The sequence below is a fragment of the Excalfactoria chinensis genome, chromosome 6 (genome assembly GCF_039878825.1).
Source record: "Excalfactoria chinensis isolate bCotChi1 chromosome 6, bCotChi1.hap2, whole genome shotgun sequence".
Classification (NCBI taxonomy): domain Eukaryota; kingdom Metazoa; phylum Chordata; class Aves; order Galliformes; family Phasianidae; genus Excalfactoria; species Excalfactoria chinensis.
Genome location: NC_092830.1, coordinates 5,146,963 through 5,168,169, shown reverse-complemented (window position 1 = coordinate 5,168,169; position 21,207 = coordinate 5,146,963). Strand labels below are relative to the sequence as shown.

At 40.4% G+C, this 21,207-nt stretch overlaps 1 long non-coding RNA gene across 1 annotated transcript in view; it reads left to right on the top strand.

Moving 5' to 3' along the window:
* Nucleotides 1–605: 605 nt before the first annotated feature.
* The window catches only part of LOC140254264 (uncharacterized), a 333,994-nt gene continuing 313,392 nt past the window's right edge, over nucleotides 606–21,207 (top strand). Inside the window, exons 1-4 of the long non-coding RNA XR_011904114.1 lie at nucleotides 606–627; nucleotides 3,263–3,386; nucleotides 5,420–5,622; nucleotides 6,303–6,397. This is a non-coding gene — a long non-coding RNA (uncharacterized lncRNA). The remainder of the gene's footprint in view (nucleotides 628–3,262; nucleotides 3,387–5,419; nucleotides 5,623–6,302; nucleotides 6,398–21,207) is intronic.

Here is a 21,207-nt window from a genome sequence, read left to right as displayed (position 1 = left end):
GGAGCAGCATCCCTTTGAGGTTGTTCTTTGGTGGAGTTTGCTCCAGTGTTTCCAGCTGACTGAAGGCCTCTATTGGGTGAGTCTTTCCTTTAAATTACATTTGGGATACTTATCACTGTTTCTCTTGTACTATCTTTATATTATTGTTGCTTTATATCACTGTATGTGCAAGTATACATTGAGCTTTAGCTATTTTTTTCACTGTAAGAACATGTTACTGAGGACTGTGTTTTCACTACAAGTGTTTGGTTTGTAGCAGCAATTCCAGACTTTTATGCTTAACCTTTACATTTCACGTGTAATTCATGATTTGTCATAATCCATAAACTATCATTCTATGAAATAATGCTTTCCCATTAGAGATCTCACTGCATGTTTCCTTTTGTTATGTTTTGAAAGCAGGTTTTCATTTCATGTGGCAGCAGAATTGCAGGTCAGAGATTAAACAGGTGACAGCACCAGGTAGTTAGCTGGGGCTGACTCAGGGGAGCTCAGGTGCACACAATGCAGCTGACAAGAAGGGGTGGAGCCAGGATCCTCCCCCTTGCAGTCCTCATTTAAGGGCTGGTATGGGATGTTGGGGGTACCTTTTGTTACAGGTATCTGAATAAGAGAACTTTTCTGTAGGTAAGTGGTGGGCTTTCTTAATTTTCTTCCTGTGGCTGTATTTTCTTTTTTTTTTAAGTAAATTTTAGCTTTCTGTGGTTTGGGATGTTTTTTAATCAGTCATAAATGCCTTCGGTCTCTTTAGAGTTGAGAAACATTGTTAGTGTTCCAACAACTGCTGCTTAGGAAAGGAAGTCCTGCTGCTGTGTAGTACTGTTGTTGTAGAAGGCTACCAAGCCTGGGTGAGCCACTTTAAACAGGCAGGCTTGTTCTACATTTATTTTTCCACTTTTAAGGGAAGGAGTAGCAACTACTCAAAGGTGCAGTAGAAGCAGGAATAAACAGGTATGAATTATGGACCAAAGCTGTGAAGTTTTGTAAGTTAGGACTGAAGAGTTGCCTCTAGAGTTTCTTTTTAGTTGTTTACCTTATTTTCTTTGGCTTACAGATACACTTTTATTTCTGTTTTATGTTCATTATTTCAGGTTAGGGCAGTGTGAAACTACCTGTTCTAGAGAAAAAAGCCTGGCTTGATAGGGCTGACAGGTGACTCCTGAATGTCTTTGTCTAGTTCAATTGCTCTTTAATACTAGTGGAAATGGTTTTTTTACTCAAATGGACAGAACTGAGAGTTTTGGAGGTTTTTACTTAATGTATTATGGAAATGTTTTGGCAGCCTGCTCAGCTCATAGGTTTCATAAATTAGCAGGTAATGCTTGAAGTTACTAAGAGCAACTGTAAAGATCAAGCAAGTGATTACGTTATGCAAAAAAAAGGGAAGATTTTGAGAAGCAGAAATCACATTGACTCCCTGTAGGGGTACAAATATCACTCTGCTAAGGAACAGGGTCTGTAGGGGCGTGTAGACATCCATTTGTAGCCGGGAGCCCGAATGCCAATGTTAATTTCTGAATAGAAGATGGTGTTCTGTGGTAATACTGTTTTTGTAATTCCTACAGAGTCTTCAGAGTTAATTCCCCACAGAGTCTACATTGAAGTAACAATTAAATAAGGAGAAAGAAATAAGCATCGGAGGAGCTAGAGTGCGTTCATTGTACTCCCTATTCAGCACTGTGTGAGCAGGTTGTAAAACTGAGCTTATCGCAGAGAGGGTTTTGTTAGCAGTCTTCTCTGAATGTTTCCTTCCTGAAGTTAATTGTGCTGCATGGTGTCCCTTAGCTGCCTCCATTCATACTGATGGAAAACACTTGGTGTGGACAGAGACTGACTTTACTTTTTTGGATCAGTTGGAGCAGGGCTGTTTTGGTGAATGTGGAGAAAGTTTGTACCTTCTATCTCCAGCTGTTTCAGCATAAGTATTTTTTACATTCTTTGTAGGACTGTGTTTATTAATGACAATACTGAGGTTTATTTTTACTTCTGTAGTTACTAACTTGCTTTTGTTTGGGATTTATTTTTACCTTTTTATAGACCAGCTGGCAGTTCACATACTGTTGAGTTTTGAAGCTTCTGATATCGGATGTATGAGGGTAAGGAGAGGTGTTAAGAACTTCCAGTTGGTGGATTCTTAATATTGTGTCATAGTTAATGAAGTAGTTAGCTATGAAGGTTCATTTCCTGCAGAGAGAATGATCTGTGAAGATTATTTGCTGAACTTTTGTTGATCCAGATTGTTATTCCAGAGTAATGTTATCTCAGTAGCTTCCAGCAGTTTGTCTTCAAGTGAGAGTTCACTTACTCTCATTTTAGCTGAGATGACTGGCTTCAAAGCTACGTCTAGGAAGTTGTCTGATTAAAACACAGAATGTATTCTCACTTCAGTAAGAGCAACCCATTTTGTAGCACTGTCTGTGGTGCAGTCCTGAACAGGGAAGCAGAAAACAGATGCTCTGCTGGAATTCAGAATAAAGGGGGGCTAGAAGGGGGATAGTTAAAGGTAGTTTTCAGAAAATGATTTAGTTAGGTAGAATAACAAGGAATGGAGTTTTCAGAAAATGATTTAGTTAGGTAGAATAACAAGGAATGGAGACAGTGGGTCTGGGAGAGCAGATAAGGAGTGAGAACTCCCTGAGACATCTGGCGAGGAGGGGATTAGGGGTTGTAAATATCAAAAGAGGAGTTGCATCTCCCTGACAAGATGGGCGATAACAAGAGGGGGTCTACATGATAAAGAATATGTATCAGAATTACGGGACATCATTGACTATGCATGAGGTGTACCTATATCTGTATCACGGTTTTACCAGTTGGTGTGCAAGTTTGGAGGAGCTATCCCCCTTGCACCCTGCGCTGAAATAAACATACCTGCTTTATAACCCATCTCTGGATTATAGAGTTTGATTCCGCAAATCAGTCCTGCTAGTTATTGAATTATGCAGGATGTTAATTTCTGCTGTAGGGCAGCCTCTGTGAAGAGCAAAACTAGGAACCTACGATACAGCGTCACCTTTTGGAGGTGAAAAGGAATGGCAGTCTGAAAATACAGGATCTCTTCAGAGGTAAAACAAGGGTAGGGATGTTTATGCGGGCTCCTCCGTGAGCGTGTTCTGCTGTTACTGTGAAGGAGATCATTTCTGTCTTAGATATTTTAAAATGTCCCTGTTTGCTGGAACTGCTTTATGTGCTTATGCTTTCATATACTATGTGCTGTGAATGATCTGATTGAGTGACATTTTATCTTTTTCTTTATTCACAGTGGAAGAAAGGATGCAGAATCTGATGGATCTTAGTCTTTTAGCAGCTCATCCAGAGACCTTTTGAAAGAAGTGACAGGAAGTCCGAACTGATGTGGGTGGATGTAGAACCGAGCTGTACACCAGGTACACTTTTTTTTTGCTGGCACAGTCACATACTCTAATTGAGCAGATATGAAGCTTCTGAGGAGGGTTTTAGCCGTTATGTGGCTCAGTCTGGTTCCTTATTGTATGTAGTTTGCAATAGCCTGAAGCAATGTGAAATCCCTCAGTCCTCTGTGCTTTTTGAGATGTATGCTTGTAGTATTGAAGTATGCCTACTTCACTTAGCTCTGATGTCTGAGTAGGGATGTTTTGTGGTTCTTGTCTCGCTGGTGGTCTTGTTTTGTGTGGGAGGGTACGTCTGGCTGATTGAAGATGTTTCTGCAGTTTTAGGTTCCTTTCACTGGTGCGTTTGATGTTGGAAATGAGCTGCTTTCTTTTAAACTTCCTAATTGGGATTTATTCCACAAATCCTTCGCTGTTTTCCAAAATATACTGTGGGACTTAATTTTCTGTTAGGTCTCTTTAAGATGTTTACTTGGGTCGTCATGCCGTTTTCCGGGTATTTTTGGTGTAGAATAAAAGCTTGAAAACGCGCATTAAGCAGGTGGCTTCAATGCTTTTCAAAAAGGAGTCCGTGTTTTTGAGGAAACAAAAGCTAAGAGATTAAGGAGCATCAAAAGAGATGTGTCGGGTATTTAGGTTAGATTGTGGTTCATTATATTCATGCTGAAGCATGCAGAGATATCTAAGGATTTACTTTTTTTTTAATTGAGTACATGGTAATAATCAGTGTAAATGAAAAATCATTGTGTGTTGTTTCCCATGTAGAGGAAGGTGCATTTTGTGGACCTGTTTCCTATGGTAAATCTTGTTTGAGTGGGCCTTTCCAATAGGAGTATTGTTCAAATTACTCTGTAAAAGAGAGTCCACATTGTGAACACGAGGAGTGTTGCCACAAATATTTCCTTTGAGTAATGCAATGCATAAGTCCAAAACTGTAAGTCTAACAAGATGGAAGTAGAAGAATGAGTTACTTACATAAACCAAGCATAGACAACTGTTAGTAGATAGAAATGAGCCGAAAGAAATCAAAACAACCCTTTACATCTACCTATATTTCAACTCCAGTTCTGCTAGGAAAGAGTCAGGATGCTTTAGTGTTTTATGGCTGGGATCCAGTTCTCAAAGCACTGATTTCAATATCACTGATGGATTTAAATACCTGGATTTAAATATCACCAATGAAAACTCAGTTTGCGGTTACCTCTGTCTGATAGATGCCCAGGCTTTTCTTAAAATTCTCCTTGGTTTCAGATGCTTTCCACGTTTTCTTTTACTGCAACAGTTTCTTAGAGGTTGGTTTGAATATTACTCATACAGGACTGGTACCATTGGGTGTGTTGTGTAGTGCAGTGTGGTATGAGAAAACTGGGTGAGATGGCTGGATGTCTGCCACTGCTTTGTATGAGCAGAGAAATATTATTAGTAATACTAGAAAACATGAGCTATTGCTCTGTTTAAACATAGCCAGGATAAAAGCATGTTCTATATAACTGAGGGAGTGAAAGCACTGCTGAGGGATGGGGGCTATGGAAGTTCAGTGTTTCTTGTAATACCGTGTGAATCTGAGTTATTCAGCTGTACAACATTACCTCCATCTAGCTGGTATGGAAGTCAAACTCGCACACTGGTTGTCCAGTGTGAGGGTGTTAGCCAGTGCTGTACTATGCTGTGTAAAGGTCTCATACTGGAAGGCTGTGGATTAGAGGTCAAAATGGAATGTGAATTGGGACCCTTGGTTTCTGGTTCAAATAACATTGTTGCCTTTATGGATTGTTGCAGCTGAGAACATCCAATGTATGTATTAGAGTTAGTAGGTACACTCCTTATTGTATATACTTCTAATTACACCAGAGGAACTTGGAGTTAGCGGGACTGGGTGAGTGAGAGTAGTCAATAGTAAGTAACACCTGTCTTGACTTCCTTTGTATTTCTTGACTTTGGTCATAGGTATGTACTGTGTTCTGATTTCTTTCCACCTGCATCGAATAATTGAGAGCTCCTTAAAACTGCTTTCTGTTGAATTAAAATACCTATCCTTTGTCTTCCTCCAGGCTGCGGATCCATTTATTAGATACCGCTGATAAAATTCCAGCTGCACTGAGGCCCGTATTAAATATGTTTTTCTTTTCAGTGAAGATATGATTTTTGCCTTGGTTTCATTATAAATTGGTGTAGTGCTACAAAACACCATGTGCCAAAATGCGTGCCCTGAATGCCAGTGCTTTCTTTGCGGGATGCTGACTCTTCAAACAAGGTCAGTTAATTCTGCATGACACCTTCTCCCTAGAAAACTTTCTGTAATGCATGGTTATCTACTTCAAGTAATACTGTCCATCGCTACTAAATTGTCCTAGATAAAAACTACACACTGTGAATCAGTCTAAAATCAAATCCAGCTCTGATGGGTACTGACTCATTTGGGTTTTGAATGCTGCTATGGTCCCACAGACAGGAAGTGTCAGAGGAAACATGGAGCTGATTCCAAGGAATTTGGTGAGATATGTGATGTAGATGTAGTTGCTTCTTAGCTGATCAGTTTAAGACTGGTGTTTTTTTTCCCTTCGAGTGTAATGCAGTTGTCCATAATTACTAACCTTCTTCTGGGTACGTCCACACAAAGTTGCTTTCTGTGAAGGACTCGGCTCATTGACTGTACTGGGCATCTCCATATGGAAGCGGTTGTTTCATTGACTAGGTTAAAGGAGTACAGTGACTTCTTAGAGGGGGTAGGCACTCTGAAGGTGCAGTTCTCCATACAGCCAAAAGATGGTAGTACAATTTGTATTCCCAGCAGCCCAGCGGCATAGAAATTGCTGTGCATCCTCTCAGCCGATCTGCTTAGTGAGATCAGAAACGTGCGTAGCCTGGAGTAGCCGGTTAGATGGAGAAAGAGTTTAGGATAAGAAATCTAAGTGCTGTTATGTTCCTTCTTAGGCAACTTACTGGTGGTGGTGAGATGTTTGACACCCCCACACCCCATTATGTGCTTGAGGAATGTGCAAGTGACCTCCCATTGAAGATCTGCATAGGTGAGTGAAGATGGATCAGACTTCATGCTGAGCAGGCCAAATGTTTCTTAACTTGTTCTAAAAGTCATGTAAGCATGTCATCTAATGCTGTGCTTAAGCTGATGGTTCATGCTGTGACAACTGATACAGCATGAGAATTGGTTATTTTTTTATCTTTTTGTTAAATTTTAGCTTCATTCCTTTACCATCTTCTGTTGTATTAATGTCTTAAGTTATCCATCATGCTGTCTCTGTACTATATGCTATTTGTAGTTGAAGGTTTTATGTCGGAAAATGCCTCTACTGCATGAATGTAGGTGTCAGCTTAACACTTTCAAACCTGATTACGATCTTTCTATTTGTTTTTCTTCTGAGTGTGCTGTCTTACCTATGACACAATATAGGTGCTTCAGTAAGACAGTGTATAATTACTTTGCTTTTTGGATATAGGATTTATTTGGAAGAGGATGAAGAATTCTCATTTAGTTTTTATTTTAAAAAGCAAGAGGTAGTTTGTAATATGCTGTGGTTGTTGTCTTTGTAATGTTGGTTCTCTGGATAGAATATGAGAGCTCCCAGGTAGATAAATCTTTTGCAGGAGCCTGGGCTTAGAGTATGTTCCAGCCACTTGAGTCAGCTACTTCTTTTTCTGTGAGCCCCTGGACTTGTTTCTCCATTAGCTACTCATCGAAGAGATGTCAATTACTCACGCTGCCTGAAGGCAGGAGTCAGTTTTTGTCCATGAGACAGGATTGGGAAGGCTGTGAGGATTAGAGAAATGCTTCCTGCATTTTGAGTATGTCAGGGGAGAGAATTTGGTGTCCTTGTATTAACATAACATGCATTAATAGAAGTTGTGATCGACTGGTCTGAAAAGAGCTATCTTCTGTGTCACAACTATCACCTCCAAGGTAGAGCTGTCCTCAGTTGACTGTCTTGGTTTCAACTGGGTTGTAATTATTTTATTCAGAGTGCATGGCATATTGGTTTAATTTTTTCTCTAGAAGAGAAATAATGTTTAACTCTGATATTATTAATAATATGATAATTAATAAAATGATATTTTTATTTATTATTGAGTGTTGTAAAGCAGCGTTGTTCAGAGCTGAGGCTGTTCTCAGCAAAGTGTGCAAGGTGCCGGGAGGTAGCAGAGTTAGGAGAGTGGCCTGAATCTGACCTAAGGAGGGTGGGTGCTCATCCGTCTTCTGCTCGGGGTTTAGCTGGAGCACCAGTCAGGAGGCAGTGAGCAATTACTTGTGCATCACCAGTTGTTTATATCCATTTATGTATATAAGCTTGTAATTGATATCCTTTTCTCTATTTTAGGAAATAGGCTTATCTCAACCTATGAGTTGTTATATAATTTTCCCCCGATTCTCTCCCTGCCCCACTGTACTGTTAGTGACTGTGTGGTGGTTTTGCCACCTGTAAGGTTAAACCTCAGCACTTGCCCAGCAATTTTCTTCCATCTGAAGTTGCTGGTTTTTGTGTAAATATGTTACTCTGATGTTTAACTACTTGACTTGTGATTTTTCTTGCCTGTTAAGAGCCTACTCACAGGTGTGGCTGGCAGGGAGGCGCAGTGCCTACCTGTTTCACAGGGCTCACTAATCATCTTTTACCATGACCACTGCTTTGTGTCTTTCCCAGCCTTGTACTTCACAGAATCGCAGAATTGTAGGCATTGAAAGGGACCTCCAGAGATGATTGAGTCCAACCCCCCTGCTAAAGCAGGCTCCCTACACCAGGTTGCACAGGTAGGAGTCCAAGCAAGACTTGAGTATCTCCAGAGGAGACTCCACAACCCCCTTGAGCAGCATGTTCCAGTGCACCGTCACACTCACTGTAAAGAAGTTTTTGCGCATATTTGTGTGGATCTTCCTATGTTCCATAGTATGTCCATTTCCCCTTGTCAAGTCTCCACATACCACTGAAGAGATTCTGGCCTTGCCACTATGGCCCCCGTACCTCAGATACTTATAAACCTGAATTAGATCCCCTCTCAGTTGTCTTTTCTCAAGGCTAAACAGACCCAGTTCGCTTAGCCTTTCTTCATAGGGGAGATGATCCAGTCTCTTCACCATCTTTGTGGCCCTCTGCTGGACTTTTTCCAAGAGGTCCCTGTCTTTTTTGTACTGGGGAGCCCAGAACTGGACACAGTACTGCAGATAAGACCAGGGCAGAGTAAAGGGGGAGGATCACCTTGTTCAGTTGCTGACTTAGAAGGGGAGACCATGCCAGCCCACACAGCCACAGTATTGGGGCCCTCATCTTCCCGTCTCCTAGATAGCCTCCAATATGTTTGCTTGCCCTGCCATGGTTGCAGATAAGTTTGGTTCCTTTGAGCTGAAGGTGGAGATGTGTAGACAGCATTTTGCCTTTTCTGTTTTTGCTCTGTTGCACACCATGCCTCACTGACTCCTGTAGCTTCTTTCAGACTCTTGAGGTTTTATGTGGCACTGTTATCTAATGTGGAGTGAGCAGCACTGAGGCTGTTAGCTCTGTTTAAGCAGAGGAGATGTACTGAAATTCCAATTGCTGGAAGTATAAATAGACTCATATACTCTCAACTTTAGTATGTGGTTTTGATTGCTGCACTGTTCAATAACATCACCTGAATACCCTCCTTCCTCCTCACTTCCCTCTTAGTAACATTTTCTGAGGGAAAACCAACTGTCTGGTTTCCACAGTAACCACTCCCAGGTGATATGGGTACCTCCAGGGAAGGTGAAGGGATTAGTAATAAGAGGCATACACAGCTGTCACAGAAACACTGCAGCAACAGCTGTGCCTGGGAGGATTACAGTGCTAAGTGAGAATTTCCTTCTTTTATTAACTAGTCTTTGATTTCTTTCAGAAAAGTAAGGTAAGGACAGAATTCCTTCTGGGGAGGGGTGTCCTTAACTAATTTGTCAGTTAATATTATGTTCTTTTGGGGTACAGGCATGTGTTGCTTGGCCAAAAGTGTAATTGGTGATCAGGATGTTTTGACAAGGAATCAACTCGAGTCCTCACGTTTGTTAGCTGATGGAAGAGGAAGCCAGTTCTTCAGTGTTGCTTAAGGCAAGTATGGGTTCACATTTCTGAAATCCTTTTGCATGTTCTTTAACTAATGGCATTGCTTTTATTTTTAAGAGCAATTAAATGATGACATTTCAATGAATGAGGCCATAGCTACACCTTGACATGCTGACTACTTCATGTTCATCCTGTCATCTCTCTGCTGCTCTGTGGGCAAAGCAGGCTGACAAGGCTATTAAATCTGGCAGCTGTGTTGTGTGCACATAAGAAGCAAGTAGATCAGAGAATATAGGGAATAAGTAGCTTTCGCTTCTAGGAGGCTTAAAAAGCAGACTAAAAATCTTTCTACTTGGTGTCATAACCAGTTGCTGGAACAGTGCAGTTGACCTGCAGAGCAACACTGATAACAAGAGCCAGAATGGAAGGTAGTTCATTTAAGGTACATACACTTGAACGATGTGGATTTTCCTCTACCCTAGCTGTGCAACTAGTGTCCCTCAAGCAGTCATATTTATACCATGTAATATGCACACTCACGATTACACAGAGCAGGTATTGCTGACTCATTTTACACAGTGGGTTGTCCTATGCAATTAATGCCTTGATTGTTTTCTTGCTTTTGGCTCCTTATTGGACATGCACAGTGTGTAGTCAAGTCAGTTTGAACGAGTTTTCTTTTACGGTGATTGGTCCAGTTTCTTATCTGAAGGTTTGAGATCTGCAATTCCAGGAGCTTATTCCTTTGAAATGTGCTATGGATAAGCCAAAGCCTTGCCCCCGTTCTATCAAACTCCTCCCAAGTCCTGCCTATTCCTACTAAGTTCCTCCCCAAACTCTGTCTCTGCAGTAAGGGGTCCCGCTTTCTTTGTTTTCTATGCAATTCAAGCGAGGGCCTCCCCCACTTGTACAGGGATCGTCCTAGGGTTTCTACCTTTACTCACATGAGTAATAGAAATTTAGTAGCTTATGTAAGTACTCTCTGCCTCTGTGGTGTTTTCAGATTGCTGTTCAGGATTTCTGCCTTGGTGTTCCTCTCAGAAAAGCAGAGCGATGGAAGCTGAAGCTGTTCTGGGAGTGAATGCTCCTCTACAGTATTGCTTTGGCTTTCAGTGGAGGAGCTGCTGAGAGGAAGGGGTTTGAGGAAGTTTTCTAGAATGCATTGCTTGCTGCTGTGTAACATTGTTTGGCCATGTTTGCTTGCTACTTTGTGAGGGGAGAAGCTGAGCAAATGCAGCAGGTGCTTCTGGGTAAGTGGTTTTCAGCTTATGTTAGATAGGCAGAGAGGAAAACCTTTGGCACTAACAACCAGCTTGTGAACATGCACTGGAGTACTGTCATGGTATTTTTCACTTCGAACCTTTAAAGCTTTAAAGCTTCATAAATGCTCAACTGGACTTCTTATGAAGTATCTCAGCAGTGCCTTATTGCAAGTGTAAACAAACCATTGTCAAGAGGGGCAGCTGTAAGTCTGGATCTGACCTGCTGAGAACAAGGGGAGTAGCATAATGAGTAGCGTAGCGTGTTGTTTTAAACCTATTTTAGCCTGCTTGTATTTTAGCCTGTATTTGTAGACGGTATTTGTCTGATGTGCGGCAATGAGGCCCCACGGTAAGAGATGGCTGGGAAGTAATGGAACTGCAGCGTACTTGGTATTGCAGTGAAACCATAGAGGAGAGAATGGTGAGTCCTTACCTGGATTTTTCCTGGTCCTCTGCCAAAGAAGAGTCTTGTTTCCTAGGCTCCTTTCTGATTCAAAGCTTCTGTTGTGCTACTGTTCCATGGAGTCTATGGGTAGGAAATTTTTATGCTGTGAATTAAAGCTTCTCGTTGAAAACTAGCATGCAAATATCCAATATGTATGAGAAATACAGAATGCAGCTAGTTTGCTTGAATTGCTCTATTGTGTTTTTTTGTTTGGTTTCCATGATTTGTTGTTTCTTAGGAGTCCTGTAAGCTTTTTGTGAGCCCTGTGACAAAAGTCATAACAGTTAACTGGTGACTACCATTAAGTGACTAGAGAGATTACTGAAAGGAATGGATGAGACACATTTGTAGTACTACTACTTTTCTTGAACGCTGTTTTTACACAGGTTTTGTTGTGTTTGGTCTGAATGTATTTCTTAGTACTTCAGCTTCATTTTGCATATGTATACCTAGAAATGCTTGTCTTCATTGCAAAGCAAAATAAATTTCTGTTCTTTTCTGGCCCTTTTTCCTCATGCGCAGTCAGAATTCCTTAGTTTCCTTCACATTTATCTGTAAAAATGGTCCTTTGTGATGTGAGCTGTAGAGCTAATCTTCTAGCCAGCTGCTGAGGTGAGTGGTGAGCTTTTGGGACAGGGTGCCACAGAAATGTTTGAAGGCTAAAATGGCACATGGCAAATGCTCAGTGCATAGGTAAAGTGCTGTTTGCTGGCAGGCTTCAGCTGTAGGCAGTTAATCAACTTTTTGCCTGGATTAAACCTTGGAAGCTGCTACCTGTGTGTGTACATATATATATAATAAAAAGAAAGAATGCATGTATGTCCTCAGATATTTCCAGAGGTTCTGAGGTATGGATGAACACTGTCAGAGCTGTTTTGTTGAAGGTTTGATCTGGAACATCCAGACAAGCATCATTAGGACTTGTACTTCTCCACTTTGTATCACATACTGCTTTTCCTCCCTCATCTCACCTGCAGTGTTAACTGATTTTGATTAGTACTTACCAGTGCATGCTGATGTGCAGAAGGCTATGGGGGGGCTGACAAGAAAGCTGGGGAGGGACTTTTTTAAGAGTGTGCAGTAGCAGGATGGAAGAAAATAGCTTTAAATTGGAGGAGGGTAGTTTTTAAACTAGAAAATGGAAAGAAATGTTTTACTATGAGGGCAGTGAGATGCTGGAATGTGTTGCCCATTGAGGTTATGAATCCCTCCCCCCCTTCCCAAGCATGCAAAGCCAGGCTGGATGAGGCTTTAAGCAACTGTTGTCTAGAGGGAGGTGTCCCTGCTGACAGCAGGGCAATCGCAACTAGGTGATCTTCTAAACGTTCCTTTCAACCCAAATGATTTAGCGATTCCATGAGTATTCTTAATGTTCATCCACACCTGTGGAAACTTTTAAGACCTTTAATTGCCCTTTTTTCAAGTCTATTTTGTTAGTTATTAAATCCATCTCCAGGTTAGTCATGTTGTTGTTCTCCACTTCATTAAATAAAATGAAAATCATAGTATGCAATGCAGCCTCTTTAAATACAGGGAACAGAACAATTACTGTAGTCAAATCTCCCTTGAACACCAGAAGCAGAAAGTGTCCTGTTGTAAATGCGTTGCAGTTAGCCTTACTCACAGTACTGCATTTGGGAAAGCAGTTGAGGAGCACACTGTAGGGTCAAGATTCATCCTTAAGGAAGAACAGATGTTTTAAAACTAGGACATTAAGAGGTCAGTCATGTATGGTGGCCAGCCTACAGTGTAGTGGCAACACAGGTGAAGGCAGAAAGCCAAGGGACTGCTGCCTTCCGTCCTTACCTGTGGCAGAAGGAATTACGGTGGCTGAGCAGTCTTTGGGCCTGTGCTGCTTTAAATGTGTTTAATAGGATCCACTGTGGCTTTATATTTCTCCTGTTTTAGATACCTTGCCTTTCAGCTTGCTGGAAATTTTGAACGGAACAGGCATCAGCAATATACCCAGTTGTATTGGCTCTGTTGTTTGCCCATGCTGGCAAGATGATCTCTTGACCTCCACAGGCAAGCCCTATGCTTTCTTCTAATTGGTATTGCTTGTTTATGGGATTTAGCTGTCAATGTTGCAGTGCTGTTTTGATAGTGTAGGAAGGGACTTGTGGTGGCTGTCAGTTCTTCCCTCTTAGCTCTGGTTCAAAGCGCATGTAACTGAGAAGCACGAAAGCTGTTAAGTTTCAAGGCTGGCAATGCAATTTCCCTCATAGGTTTCTACTGAGGCTAGTTTTCTTCCTGGCCTCCTCCTCATTGTCCAGTGTCTTCAGTAGATGGTTTGCCTACTGCTCCTTAAGGTCTAGTATAATGTCCCTGGTATAGATTCCCATGACAAAACCAGACAAAGTCTAGTGTGATACATAAAGGGATAGCTTTATTCAATTAAGCAAGGTGGTTAAAGTGAGTAAAAGAGCACTGGGCAGCATGGGGATCCTACACTCCACCAAGGTCACAATTTGAATAAACGATCACTTCTGCAGCTTTGTGGGAGGGAAGGGCTGTGCACTTTCTTGTCTCCTGATGGTTGTGGGGGTGAAAGTCAGCAGTCTTTTCTGTTATTCTCTGGTTATTTTCTAGCAGCTTATGTGTCCTGGCAATGTGTAGTTTGTAATGTCTGCAGCTTCTTAGTTTCTCTGGTTTACAACATGATTTATAGTTTACAATGCTGTTTACATTCCAGGACACCTGAGAAAGCACAACTGAGTTTTGATCTGACTAACAAACTGAACCCTTACCTATCACAGTCCCTGTCCACTTGAATTCAGGTGCTGTTTGTTATAGCCTTACTGTGGCATGTGAGCCTGCAGGCAAAACTCCTACTTAATTCTATGTTTTCCTAATGAAAGCAGCAGAGCTGGTTACTTAAGGGCTGAAAATGGACTGTGAGATTTCTTATGTTTTTTGTGTGTGTCATTAGATTTATATGATAAACATATATAAACATATAAACATATGATTTAGCAGAGTTTTGGTGGTGATGGTTTTTTTTGTTTTTTTTTTGTTTTTTTTGTTTTTTTTTTTTTTAGAGATAGGCTACTGGTTAGGCTGTGGTTGGACTTGATGATCTTCAAGGTCTTTTCCAACCTGAGAAATTCTATGGTTCTATGATTTCTGCTTAGTTGGTATGCTTGCTAGCCAAGCTGGGCCTTTGGCCTCCTTTACAATTAGGTTGTGAACATGTAAAAGCAAGTAAGACAGCAAAATGTTGTGATTATTGTTAACTCGAGCACTGCAGCATCTGACTTCTTAGCTCACAATGGTTCCTAGACAGTATTTTGAGTTTTACTATCTTAAGGAATTTTATTCATTTTCTCTGTTTTCCTGGTACTCTCTCTTAAATTTTCTGTGATCTAGGCTTTGACTCTCACATGGATTTTTGGGATCTAGAGATATACCAGGGTATTTCCTTAGTTCCCAATAGCTATAGAGAATATGCTCCAATTCATAGACTGGAATACATGAGCCATAATTAGTGCATCTCTGGCAATGAGAGTAGGAAGACTTGATGTGTGGGTAGGATGATCAGGGGAAAATTGTCAAATATGTGCTTAAGTAATGACCAAAATCCTTACTTAGGGTATCCTTGGCTAGGATTCTTTGAATTTAAACCTATTTCTAAGTCCTGCACACCCTGCTGGGTTTTCACTCTACTTTTCATTGTCTCCTAGCTGAATGCCCCTCAGTGTATGTCCCGATTCGCAGGTCATTCCAGTACAGAGCATCTAGCTCCTCAATTTCTACTGTCCATTCCCCCCTCTGCCTCAACAACATAGTTGACAACCTGTCCAACTTTGTGCTACAGCTCCTCCTTTCCCGGTGAGTAACTCCCCAAACCTCTCCTCCTGCACCTCTTCATGACGGACAAAATGCTTCTTGTGCTTGCCTCCTAGCCCTTTAAAAACTCCCCCAAAGCCTTCTGCTCCCTAATGTACTCCACTCCTGCATTCAGTCTTTTCCACTGCATTCTAGTATATGCAGCTGGACAAAAAGGAGGCCTTTTCCCAACAAGAATTTCAAGTTCCGCAGTGCAGGAATCTCAACATATGTCCCTTTTCTCCTTCTCCTTGTGCTTCAAGGCAGCAAAGCAGGTGAAGTCAGGCTCGGTGTGTACTAGCCCTTTGTGCATTGGGAGAACGGATGGCTCCAGGCAAGGTCTGGAAGAACACTAAGGCTAGCAATACTTCAGTGTGGTACTTTTTAAATACATTGATGCTACTTTTATTTCTCTTGCCAGGTAAGCTGTACAGGATTCAACGTATCTTATGGAGCAAGTTCAGCCCAATGGGGGCTTTTGAACTGTTTGGTGTGTTTATCCATGTGATTATTTGTGTATGTGTTATTTACGGTCACATGTTAGCATCTGTCTGTTAGATGAAATGTGTTTTCAAACCAAAGGGATTTGGATGTATTATTGCTGGTTTAGCACTTTTGATGAATGCAGTCTTAAGGAGCAAGTGTTATTACACCAGTGTTTCCTGCATGTGTGTTTGAAATGTTAGCGTACGTAAATGTAAGTCTGTGGAAAACAGTAATGTTGACACATAGTAGCTTAGCAGGAGCTGAGACCTCTACTGTAGAGTTGTGCTGCTTCTCTCTTTTCCCTGGGGACAGCCAGGAACTACTGCAACCTGCAGTGAAAACATCACCAGCCTTGGGCTTTCTCTAAGACATGGAGGTTGTAATGAAATAATTTTGGCTGAACTGTTTATTTGCTCTGTGTGGACGAGGAGTGATATCGCATTACCAAGCAGAATGCTGACAGCACTGAAACAGTTTTTCCCATTGAAGAATGGGAGCAGGCAGTGAAGGACTACTGTAGTGCATTCTCTTCACAGATTATCAGCAGGCAACTAGATGCCTTTCTAGAAGGGATGGGTCTTGCCAAGGTCAGGTCTATGGGTCACGAGTGAATATGTTGATATTAAATACATGTGAAGTGAGGTCTGCATAAATGAATACCAACTTGGCACCTGAATCTAGATCTGAGCTATTTCACTTGCTGTTATTATAATGCTGCTGGTAGTATAATTTTACAATTTTTCCCGAGGTTTGCATTTGTTAATTTCATTCTGTAACTAGTTAATTCACACGCTATCTTGTGCCAGTCAGTTGCCATCCTACTGTTTCCAAGATGTCTTGGTACTCTTATATTGATATGTTGATTCCATTCAAAGCTTCTTCCATTCTGTCCTGGAGACTGTTGCTGGACAAAGAGCCTGGGGGGTGATTCCAGTCCTTCCTGATATCACTTCAGGCACATCCTTAGATATGTCGCAACCTGTATATTTTTACACTGTGTACAACAAAGCATTAAAACATAAGTTGTTGCTAGTTTATACAGGTATACTGTTAATTATTTTAACTTCTCCTCTTGAGATCCTTTATTTCTCAGGTCTTATTTGTCCAGCTCCAAAAATCGGTAGCTCTATTTCAAACAGCTGGACAGACAGGAGCTGCAGCCTTTGTACCTATGACTTCTACCTAATCACTACAAATTTCTTCACTTATATATTCTTACTTTGTTCTAAATGAAGAAACATTTGATTCCCACACTATGGCACCTCCTGTTACATCTATACCGAGTATTTGCAAGCTGCGACTGGGTCAAATCAGAAGTAAATCTAGCTTAACCTTGTGATCTATGAAATGTACTGGTACAGCTTTTTAGGTATTGCATTCACTGCTGGAAAGAGTGACAAATTCATTAAAGATAAACCTATTAAAGAATGTTAACTATAGAGAAACTACCTCTTCCAGAACCAGAGCTGGAATCACAAATAGCTGAAGATGTAGGAGCCCTCTGGGGAGTGCCATTATTTGTCTGATAAAAGGGTATGCTCTTCTGCAGGCATCTAGCGTCAGCCGCCGTTCAAATTGCAAAGCTTTCATTTGTCTTTAAAGGAAAGCATGTAACAGGGAAGAGAGTGAGGAGCCGAGCCGTCGTCCCCCGTCCCTGTTCAGTGGGCCTTGAGGGTAGAAAAGGCCAATTAGGAGTGTTCCTCTTTTGAATGCTTGTTCCTTAATTCTTGACCACTATGCGGTTGGTGTGTGCTTTTTGTACTAACTTACTTAAACTAACGGAGGGCAACCAGGTTTTGTGAAATGCCTAAATATATTGAAGTATTTTATATACAAAACATAAATAAAAATATAACTACTGATTGGACTGTAGGTCTCTAAGTGCCCATCATGGAATTAATGGTGTGTTTTCCAGTTCTTCACTGATATTTTGTGATAGACGTATTATGTTGGTTTGGTGTCTATTTCTTAATGTGTGGCTCTATTGTTGTAGAGAATTGTACTTCAAAGGAGCTGTGATCCACAAATAACCTCTTCTCAAAGAAGTGTTCGCTGTTTTCTTCATACTTTGGGCTCTGGGTTCACCTTACAGTAGTTTTCACCATTTATTAAAGAAAAAATACACCAGAATGTCCTTTATTCTTCCTGCAGTCTCATACTTTCAACTGTGCCCACCTGTAAACTGGAGCCTGATGATCTCTTAGTTGCCTGGTGTGGAATGTGAGAGAAATCAGAAACTTTCTCAGCTAACTTTCTTCTGTTTATGTTACGTTTTTTCCAGCTCTATCTTACCACACCTTTGATTTTCTGTCTGCTGCTTTAATTTTAGCTTGTTGTTATTAGTAGTGTTGAACTGCTGTCTAGCTGCATCAATATAGAGTTAAGTTTTCCTAAATGAGCATGTATTGCTTTGTTTGCCTGATGCTTATGCTGCAATGAGAATGCCCCGATGTTTACATGTTATCCTAGAAAACAGTTACGAGAGGATGAAAAAGATTTGTTCAAATACTATTAGAAACTGAGGGGGCTTTCTTATTTTTTACATTAGGGACTGAAGATGATGTGTTTTTACCTCCATTGTGTTTCTCTTATCTTTTTAGCCATGGTGTTAAAACTACTTTTAGTGTTATTTCCTCAACTTATCACACACTGTTCAATATTGACTGGAGATGGACTTGAGTGCTGATGTACAGTGAGGTTGTAATTTGAATTAAGCATTACAGTGATGTTTGCCATGTATTTGGCATAAGTTTTAACTTGTCATTTCTTGTAGGTGTGGATGTCTTTTAGCCTCTCTGGAATACTCAAAATACTGAAATGACTACAAGTATGAAAAGTATGAAGTATGAAATACTTCATAGAATTATAAAGCATGAAAGAACTACAAGTATGTAAGGTTAATATGTAAGAGTACAAGATTGTCTACATGAAATTCCATAGTTTAGCCAACCCAGTATCCAGTGTCTAACAGCAGCCAGCAGAAAATGCTTAGGAAGCATCAAACAAGATGCACTTATGGTGTACACTTCACTGGGTATCCTTCTGTCCTTCAGAAAGCTGCAGTTGAGTGCCTGCCTCAGCCACAGGTAGCTCTGTGTTTAGCAGCCTTTGTGTATAGGTGGTATTTTTTATTTTTTTTTCAACATCTGTAAGATGAACTGGACACAAAACCCTGTGGCAAAGTATTCGCTAAGTGTTTGAAGATACGAAGATGCGTTTCTTAAGTTCACTTTGTGTTTCCTATCTAATGTCTTTGTGGAGAACATGGCTTAGTTCAATAATAGAAAATAGCTATGTATTATTCCCTCGTCTGTATAGCAACCAGAATTAGTCATTCTCCCAGTAGAAGAGCCAAGAGAAAATAAAGCTTGCTCACTGAGTGCTGCTTGTGTATTGGATAAGAATGTGATTACACATATCTGGGACTTAGTCCTGCCTATGGGAGGCATTTCTGTTTCCAGGTAGTGTTTACAAATGGAACAGATATTTTTACTGTGGTGGTCTGTTTCAAGGAGAAAAATTCAGTGAAAATAGATACTTAACAAAAAAGTAAAAATGAGCTTTATCTGGGAGACCTAAATTAGTATTCTAATCACCTTTCTCTTCCAGAGCAAAATAATATGATTCAGTTTAAGCAGCTGTATATGATTTTTCATATATTGAAGCTAGAAACAGGATGTAAAACCTACCTTAAATCTGAATTTATTGGGTTTTTACTGTGTTGTTTATAATTGTTTTGCTTTACACTCCAGTCCTTGGAATCTCCAGTGTTACATTTGCGTAGTTGTCAGAGGGATTTATTCTATTTGGTATTGTTCTGATACTTCCTGTGTAGTTCACTGGTGGAAGTTAAAACTTTAAGAACAATGTCCATACTTGATTTGACATTAAGAATTATTGAGAGCTCTGTGTTGTTAACACTTGTCTGCTCTGGAACCAATGGCAAAACGTCTGCCAAGAGGTGCTCAGTTTAATAGCTGCACAGTGCTAAGCAGCCACTGCATCAAGCCACTGACTGTACATTATTATGAGGATGTCAGCATGGGCCTGTGTATGGAATATTAATTCCCCAGTCATTCATTTGTTGTATGCATGCAAAGACACTGTATAGAAAGTGAATGGCTGTTTTGTGTGCTCTGAATTTTTTTTTTACAAGGTTTTTTCTGGATGCAAATGGCTATAAAATTGAAGCTTTCTTGAAGGTATATTAGAGAGATGAAATAACCGTAAAAGAATAGGACAGGACTTGAAATTCCGGATCCCTCCTATGACTTTATTGGAAGTACATTAAGTGAATTGATGGCTTGTTCTTAAAAAATAAAATTGTTCTTGTTCATAGCTACTTAAATCTGCAAATTGATGGTATCTATTTCAAATATGTTCTGTTGCAAAATTTACATTCACGCTACTCTACATGTGAACTGTGAAAACAGGACTGCCCTGGAAGTAATGGCTTCCTCCCAGGGTGCATATAATGTTTCTGAGATCAAAAAGATCCTTCTGATTTTGTGGTAGAAGCTACGTATCCAGTATTTTGCACTGTATTTCTGTATGTCTCTTATAATAAAGTCTTCATGAGTTTGAATACTCCCCTATGCTCATATTCAGTCAACTTCAGCTTGAAGAAAAATCTGTCTATGCTAACTCCAATACAGGGCTGATTCACAATAACCTGCTTTTAACAACCCAAATAACTGTCTGAGTCTTACTGTTCAGGTATTAGTGCTAAAGCTCAGAAGGTTTCTCTGCATTGTAGTCCTTATCAACCAGTTTGTGTCATTACAAATTAGTAAATTGGTTGAGAACTGTTATGTTGTGGATACCCATCAGCTGCACGCACCACCACTTGCCCAGGTAGCGCAGACATCCCTGCTAGTCAAATTTGTAAAACTGAGACATGCTGGACCCTGTAATGCTTGCCTTTACCAAAGTGACTTTGGATGCAGCAGTGATAGTTATGGGCCTACTGGATTATGAAATGAGTGGGGTTTTAGTTTGTGCTGCTGATTGTTTTTGAAATTCATCTTGGATTAGAAGTACTTTATCTCTGTATGCTCTCAGGTCAACGCGCATGTGATGTTCAAGGCACAGCATCCATTTGTTTATTTATTTATTTTTAATATATGTATTATGCTTAATATATCCTTACAGCAACTTTTACCCTAAGAATCATTTGTATCATCCTAGAGAGGAATGTCCTCAAAGCAGTAATTTTAAAGGACTATTTGTTTTGTACAGCTTGTTTACAATTGGAAGGTCTGCCAATGAATTCTCAGTAAGTTTGTGTTGTTATTTTGTGATGTAGGGATTTCTATCTCTGTCCTGCTATGCTTCTGAAACGCAACTGATGATTTATGGCTGTGGTGATGCATACAGGTGCTTGATTCAGTAGCTGTGAGGCCAAAGATAAATCACTTAAGTTTCTTCACACTTATTTAATTAATAATAAAAATCATTGTGACTTTTTTATGTTGTGTTTGCAGATGCTGATAACTGTATTACAAGTTACCTGAAAGCTGACGGTTCTATGTGGCACAATGAACATCCTTAGGAGCTGCTTGAAGTTCCCTTGCGTTGTGAAATCCTAAAGGTGTTTTCTTGCTGGAGAGGAAAGAGCAGGTAGAATACAAGAAGGTTGAAGTGATATTTATAGTACTTACTAGGTGTAATAAGCTGTCATTTAATTCCACTAGTCTGCATTAACACAACAATGTCAACCAAGAAAAATAGTTACATTACAGAGTAAGTGTTCTATGCAAAGTGGTTATATTATTTCATACCATGATGAGTTGACC